The sequence below is a fragment of the Bombina bombina genome, unplaced genomic scaffold (assembly GCF_027579735.1).
Source record: "Bombina bombina isolate aBomBom1 unplaced genomic scaffold, aBomBom1.pri scaffold_403, whole genome shotgun sequence".
NCBI lineage: Eukaryota > Metazoa > Chordata > Amphibia > Anura > Bombinatoridae > Bombina > Bombina bombina.
In genome coordinates this window covers 1-8,283 of record NW_026511266.1, presented here as the reverse complement: position 1 = coordinate 8,283, position 8,283 = coordinate 1, and positions in this window count along the sequence as shown.

The window sequence follows — 8,283 nt, the reverse complement described above, 5'->3', positions numbered from 1 at the left end:
TTGTCAATTATACATGTAGTGCAACGAGAACAAAAAGCTGACCTCGCAGTATTACATGCAAGAACTCTTTAGTGAGCATTTTTAAACTGAAGTAATTAAACCTCTTTAGAGTTGTGCAGCAATTCAAAGAAACTTTTTCTCTTGTTTAAGTGTATCCAGTCCACGGATCATCCATTACTTGTGGGATATTCTCCTTCCCAACAGGAAGTTTGCAAGAGGATCCACCTACAGCAGAGCTGCTATATAGCTCCTCCCCCTCACTGCCATATCCATTCATTCCTCTTGCAAACTCTCAACAAAGATGGCGTAGTAAGAGGAGAGTGGTTGTATTATAGTTATAGGGTTGCCAGGGTGTCCCGTATTAGACCGGACAGTCCGGTATTTTACTTTTCTGTCCGGTAATATTTTTGTAGAAAACCGGACAAAGGGTCAGAATAGCAGGCTAGCAGTGCGCAGCGTAATCAGACTGACACACACACACTGGACCATCCACAGTTGCAACCGGGCATTGTCTGGGAGGTCTGTCACGGGGGCGCGGCATTGTCTGGGAGGTCTGTCAGCGGGGGGGGGGGGGGGGGCCTGCCGCCCATCACAACTTGCATCAATATCACAGTGGGACAGTGAGTTCTCAAATACCGCACCAACACTGCTGTGTCCTCTGCTCCAAAACAAGTGTTTTGCACTGTTAGAGACTTAGGCAGGCACACAGCGGGTGGTGCGGTTTCCACAGGCTACGATTGTGATGTGTCCAGTTAGAGCGGGGAAGCAGGCAGCGACCCTTTTTTTTAGAGAGGCAGCTGAGCTGACTGATGTAGGTCGGCCTGGAAGGACGTCACATGTGCCGTGTCACGCGGTGCACTTGCAAGCTCAGCCTCCGAGCAGAATGAAGATAGATCAAGAAGCGGTGCAGAGTCCGGGCTGGAGAAAGAGAGAGAAGGTTGGTAAGTGGCACTAGGCTGAGGCGTGCCATGTTTTTAGGCCAACTAGCTCACCTGTGACCAGACCTGCTAATTGCTGCACATTTGTAGGTGGTGATGTACAGTGTTATCTCACTACAGAAAAAATCTTCATTCTGTATGTTTATTATTTTAATTTTTCAACAATAAAAATAAATACTAGGGTTTTCAGTGTCAGGTTGCCTGACTCTGATAGCCCCAGTATTTATTTTTATTGTTGAAAAATTAAAATAATAAACATACAGAATGAAGATTTTTTCTGTAGTGAGATAACACTGTACATCATCATATTAGGAATAGCTGGAAATCTCCCTCTACTGAGGGTCACTCACTCACCAAAACTTCTGAGTGTCTGTGCCTCATCAGGGTATTGTTAGTTTGCATTCATTGCTTACAGTGTAAATGTCCACTATTCACAAAATATCCTCAGAACATCATCCATAGTTATATTTTATTTACACAGTTCGCAAGTGCCAGTAACAATAAGTGTAACCCCTTGGTAACAAAGATGTGTTTGTACAGTTTTGTATTTCATTTGTTTAAGCCAGAGATATTGATACAAAATATGCTGTTTTTGTGGTCTGAGACTGAGACTCTGTATAAGTGGGAAATTTAACCTTCAAGTATAATTTGAAAACTGACAGTTTAAGTTCACCCTCACCATGAGGTCTGTGTTTGCAATATCACCCTAAAAAATAATAAGTATATATATATATGTGTGTGTGTGCTTGTGTGTGTGTGTGTGTGTAATGTATGTGTATATATATATATATATATATATATAATATATATATATATATATATATATATATAAATAAAACACATTTAAAATAATGTGTGTACTTTTTTTGTGCCGCATCACTACTGTGTTTTTAAACCCGCATCTTTCTCCCCCGTTATCGTTTGGCTGTCCAGTATTTTTTTGAAGGACAGCTGGCAACCCCTATATAGTTAGTTTTTTAACTTCAATCAAAAGTTTGTTATTTTTAAATGGTACCGGAGTGTACTGTTTCATCTCAGGCAGCATTAGAAGAAGAATCTGCCTGTGATTTCTATGATCTTAGCAGAAGTAACTAAGATCATTGCTGTTCTCACATATTCTGAGGAGTGAGGTAACTTCAGAGAGGGAAGGGCGTGCAGGTTTTCCTGCAATAAGGTATGTGCAGTTAATATTTTTCTAGGGATGGAATTTGCTAGAAAAATGCTGCTGATACCGGATTAATGTAAGTAAAGCCTTAAATGCAGTGATAGCGACTGGTTTCAGGCTTATTAAATAAGATACATACTCTTACAAAAGTGTAATATAAAACGCTTTGCTGGCATGTTTAATCGTTTTTTATATATGTTTGGTGACAAAAACTTATTGGGGGCCTAGTTTTTTTCCACATGGCTGGTTTGATTTTTGCCTAGAAACAGTTCCCTGAGCCCTTTCCCACTAATGCAATATGAGTGGGAAGGGCCTATTTTAGTTCTTTTCTGTGCAGCTAAATAATACTGACAGAGACATTCAGCTTCTTCCTGCATGATCCAGGACATCTCTGAAGGGCTCAAAAGGCTTCAAAGTCGTGTTTGAGGAGGGTAACAATCACAGTAGACAGTGGCAGTTGTTGTGACTGTGTTTAGAAAACGTTTTTTGTCATTTATTATTCTGTTTTTGTTATTAAGGGGTTAAATCATCCATTTGCCAAGTGGGTGCAATGCTCATGCTGACTTGTTACATACACTGTAAAAAATTTTGTTAGTGTAACTGCCTTTTTTCACTGTTATTTCAAATTTTGTCAAATATTGTTTCTCCTTAGAGGCACAGTAACGTTTTTTATATTGCTTCTTAACTTGCTTTAAAGTGTTTTCCAAGCTTGCTAGTCTCATTGCTAGTCTGTACAAACATGTCTGAAACAGAGGATACTTGTTCATTATGTTTAAAAGCCATGGTGGAGCCCCATAGGAGAATGTGTACTAAATGTATTGATTTCACCTTAAACAGTAAAGATCAGTCTTTATCTATAAAAGAATTGTTACCAGAGGGGTCTGTCGAGGGGGAAGTTATGCCGACTAACTCCCCCCACGTGTCGGACCCTTCGCCTCCCGCTCAAGGGACGCACGCTAATATGGCGCCAAGTACATCAGGGACGCCCATAGCAATTACTTTGCAGGACATGGCTGCAATCATGAATAATACACTGTCAGAGGTATTATCCAGATTGCCTGAATTGAGAGGCAAAAGCGATAGCTCTGGGGTTAGACGAGATACAGAGCGCGTAGATGCTGTAAGAGCCATGTCTGATACTGCGTCACAATATGCAGAACCTGAGGATGGAGAGCTTCAGTCTGTGGGTGACGTCTCTGAATCGGGGGAGACCTGATTCAGAGATTTCTAATTTTAAAATTTAAAGCTTGAGAACCCTCCGTGTATTGCTTGGGGAGGTATAGCTGCTCTGAATGACTGTGACACAATTGCAGTGCCAGAGAATTGTGTAGGCTGGATAAATACTATGCAGTGCTGGTGAGTACTGATGTTTTTCCAATACCTAAAAGGCTTACAGAAATTATTAGTAAAAATGTTTCCAATAGATGCCACTACACGGGACTTATGGCAGACTGTCCCTAAGGTGGAGGGAGCAGTTTCTACTTCAGCAAAGCGTACCACTATCCCGGTTGAGGACAGTTGTGCTTTTTCAGATCCAATGGATAAAAAAATTAGAGGGTTACCTTAAGAAAATGTTTATTCAACAAGGTTTTATTTTACAGCCCCTTGCATGCATTGCGCCTGTCACTGCTGCGGCGGCATTCTGGTTTGAGGCCCTGGAAGAGGCCACCCATACAGCTCCATTGACTGAAATTGTTGACAAGCTTAGAACTCTTAAGCTAGCTAAATCATTTGTTTCTGATGCCATTGTTCATTTGACTAAACTAACGGCTAAGAATTCCGGATTCGCCATCCAGGCGCGTAGGGCGCTATGGCTCAAATCCTGGTCAGCTGATGTGACTTCAAAGTCTAAATTACTCAACATTCCTTTCAAGGGGCAGACCTTATTCGGGGCCTGGTTTGAAAGAAATTATTGCTGACATTACTGGAGGTAAGGGTCATACCCTTCCTCAGGACAGGGCCAAATCAAAGGCCAAACAGTCTAATTTTCGTGCCTTTCGAAATTTCAAGGCAGGTGCAACATCAACTTCCTCTGCTTCAAAACAGGAGGGAACTTTTGCTCAATCCAAGCAGGCCTGGAAACCTAACCAGTCCTGGAACAAGGGCAAGCAGGCCAGAAAGCCTGCTGCTGCCTCTAAGACAGCATGAAGGAGCGGCCCCCTATCCGACAACGGATCTAGTAGGGGGCAGACTCTCTCTCTTCGCCCAGGCGTGGGCAAGAGATGTTAAGGATCCCTGGGCGTTGGAGATCATATCTCAGGGATATCTTCTGGACTTCAAAGCTTCTCCTCCACAAGGGAGATTTCACCTTTCAAGATTATCTGCAAACCAGATAAAGAAAGAGGCATTCCTAAGCTGCGTACAAGATCTCCTTGTAATGGGAGTGATCCATCCAGTTCCGCGGATGAAACAAGGACAGGGGTTTTATTCAAATCTGTTTGTGGTTCCCAAAAAGAGGGAACCTTCAGACCAATTTTGGATTTAAAGATCCTAAACAAATTCCTCAGAGTTCCGTCATTCAAGATGGAAACTATTCAAACCATTTTACCCAAGAGGGTCAGTACATGACCACAGTGGACTTAAAGGATGCCTACCTTCACATTCCGATTCACAAGAATCATCATCAGTTCCTGAGGTTTGCCTTTCTAGACAGGCATTACCAATTTGTAGCTCTTCCATTCGGGTTGGCTACAGCCTCAAGAATTTTTACAAAGGTTCTGGGCTCACTTCTGGCGGTCCTAAGACCGCGAGGCATAGCGGTGGCTCCTTACCTGGACGATATCCTGATACAGGCGTCAAGCTTTCAAATTGCCAAATCTCATACAGAGATAGTTCTGGCATTCCTGAGGTCGCATGGGTGGAAAGTGAACGAAGAAAAGAGTTCTCTATCTCCTCTCACAAGGGTTTCCTTCCTAGGGACTCTAATAGATTCTGTAGAAATGAAAATTTACCTGACGGAGTCCAGGTTATCAAAACTTCTAAATGCTTGCCGTGTTCTACACTCCATTCCGCGCCCCACGGTGGCTCAGTGCATGGAAGTAATCAGCTTAATGGTAGCGGCGATGGACATAGTGCCATTTGCGCGCCTGCATCTCAGACCGCTGCAATTATGCATGCTCAGTCAGTGGAATGGGGATTACACAGATTTGTCCCCTCTACTAAATCTGGATCAGGAAACCAGAGATTCTCTTCTCTGGTGGTTATCTCGGGCCCATCTGTCCAAGGGTATGACCTTTCGCAGACCAGATTGGACAATTGTAACAACAGATGCCAGCCTTCTAGGTTGGGGTGCAGTCTGGAACTCCCTGAAGGCTCAGGGTTCATGGACTCAGGAGGAGAAACTCCTCCCAATAAATATTCTGGAGTTAAGAGCAATATTCAATGCTCTTCTGGCTTGGCCTCAGCTAGTAACACTGAGGTTCATCAGATTTCAGTCGGACAACATCACGACTGTGGCTTACATCAACCATCAAGGGGGAACCAGGAGTTCCCTAGCGATGTCAGAAGTCTCCAAGATAATTCGCTGGGCAGAGACTCACTCTTGCCACCTGTCAGCGATCCATATCCCAGGTGTAGAGAACTGGGAGGTGGATTTTCTAAGTTGTCAGACTTTTCATCCGGGGGACTGGGAACTCCATCCGGAGGTGTTTGCTCAATTGGTTCTACGTTGGGGCAAACCAGAATTGGATCTCATGGCGTCTCACCAGAACGCCAAGCTTCCTTGTTACGGATCCAGGTCCAGGGACCCAGAAGCGGCACTGATAGATGCTCTAGCAGCGCCTTGGTTCTTAAACCTGGCTTATGTGTTTCCACCATTTCCTCTGCTCCCTCGTCTGATTGCCAAAATCAAACAGGAAAGAGCATCAGTGATATTGATAGCGCCTGCATGGCCACGCAGGATCTGGTATGCAGACCTAGTGGACATGTCATCCTTTCCACCATGGACTCTGAGACAAGACCTTCTAATACAAGGTCCTTTCAATCATCCGAATCTACTTTCTCTGAGACTGACTGCATGGAGATTGAATTCTTGATCCTATCAAAGCGTGGCTTCTCCGAGTCAGTAATTGATACCTTAATACAGGCACGAAAGCCTGTCACCAGGAAAATTTACCACAAGATATGGCGTAAATATCTTCATTGGTGTGAATCCAAGAATTACTCATGGAGTAGGGTTAGGATTCCTAGGATATTGTCCTTCCTCCAAGAGGGTTTGGACAAAGGATTATCAGCTAGTTCTTTAAAGGGACAGATTTCTGCTCTATCTATTCTTTTACACAAGCGTCTGGCAGAAGTTCCAGACGTTCAGGCATTTTGTCAGGCTTTAGTTAGAATTAAGCCTGTGTTTAAACCTGTTGCTCCTCCATGGAGCTTAAACTTGGTTCTTAAAGTTCTTCAAGGGGTTCCGTTTGAACCCCTTCATTCTATTGATATCAAACTTCTTTCATGGAAAGTTCTTTTTCTGATGGCTATTTCCTCGGCTCGAAGAGTCTCGGAGTTATCTGCCTTACATTGTGATTCTCCTTATCTGATCTTTCATTCAGATAAAGTTGTTCTGCCTACTAAACCTGGGTTTTTACCTAAGGTGGTTTCTAACAAGAATATCAATCAAGAGATTGTTGTTCCATCATTATGTCCTAATCCTTCTTCAAAGAAGGAACGTCTTTTGCATAATCTAGACGTAGTCCGTGCCTTGAAGTTTTACTTACAGGCTACTAAAGATTTTCGCCAAACATCTAACCTGTTTGTTGTTTACTCTGGACAGAGGAGAGGTCAGAAGGCTTCGGCAACCTCTCTTTCTTTTTGGCTTCGGAGTATAATCCATTTAGCCTATGAGACTGCTGGACAGCAGCCTCCTAAAAGGATTACAGCTCATTCTACTAGAGCTGTGGCTTCCACCTGGGCCTTTAAAAATGAGGCCTCTGTTGAACAGATTTGCAAGGCTGCAACTTGGTCTTCCCTTCATACGTTTTCCAAATTTTACAAATATTATACTTTTGCTTCTTCGGAGGCTGTTTTTGGGAGAAAGGTTCTACAGGCAGTGGTTCCTTCCGTTTAAGTTCCTGCCTTGTCCCTCCCATCATCCGTGTACTTTAGCTTTGGTATTGGTATCCCACAAGTAATGGATGATCCGTGGACTGGATACACTTAACAAGAGAAAACATAATTTATGCTTACCTGATAAATTTATTTCTCTTGTAGTGTATCCAGTCCACGGCCCGCCCTGTCCTTTTCAGGCAGGTCTAAATTTTAATTAAACTACAGTCACCACTGCACCCTATGGTTTCTCCTTTCTCGGCTTGTTTCGGTCGAATGACTGGATATGGCAGTGAGGGGAGAAGCTATATAGCAGCTCTGCTGTGGGTGATCCTCTTGCAACTTCCTGTTGGGAAGGAGAATATCCCACAAGTAATGGATGATCCGTGGACTGGATACACTACAAGAGAAATAAATTTATCAGGTAAGCATAAATTATGTGTTTTTTTTTTTTTTTTTGTCAGAATAAACGTTTCTAAAACCTGGTAAACCTCTTATGATATAAGTGCAGTTCGGCCAACACCATAAAGGACTGAAGGAGTGTAATTTGGAGCCAAAGGGTGAATAGCAGTCCATAGTGCAAATGTGTGGGTTATAGTGTAGCCGGTAGATAAGCGAGCTTCATGATGCCTGAGTCTCCATATGAAGTTGCACACACAGTCTAGTCAGTCCCCATACGTTTATTGTGTTGTGAAGGGATTAGGACGAAATGACAGCAAGTTATCAGTCCCTACCAAATGTAAGGAAAGTCTAGTGTAGACCAAGACAGCACCGCTAGATTGATGTTCACTGTTGTAAGTAAAGGGACACATCAAAGCCTTCAGATAGTTTGCCTTACGATATACCAGCTAGGCCATTGATCATTCTCCTTGAGGGGCAGCAGGATATGAACACTACAGATCTTTATTGGAAATGCGTGTGGGGTTTCAGTGTTGCCAAATTCTGAATTTCTCTTCACTGTCGACCCAGTCAAATCAGATGGCTTGCATTCTTGGCTCTCCCGCAAATAGCAGAGTGACGTGGGTGGTTCCAAGGCAGATGTCTGCCATGATTTCCACGGAAAGTCCCCCACGGTAGTGGCGTTCATTGCGTACATGTCGTCCTCTAGAGCACTGTTTCCCACTGAGTAAGAGAGATAGGTGT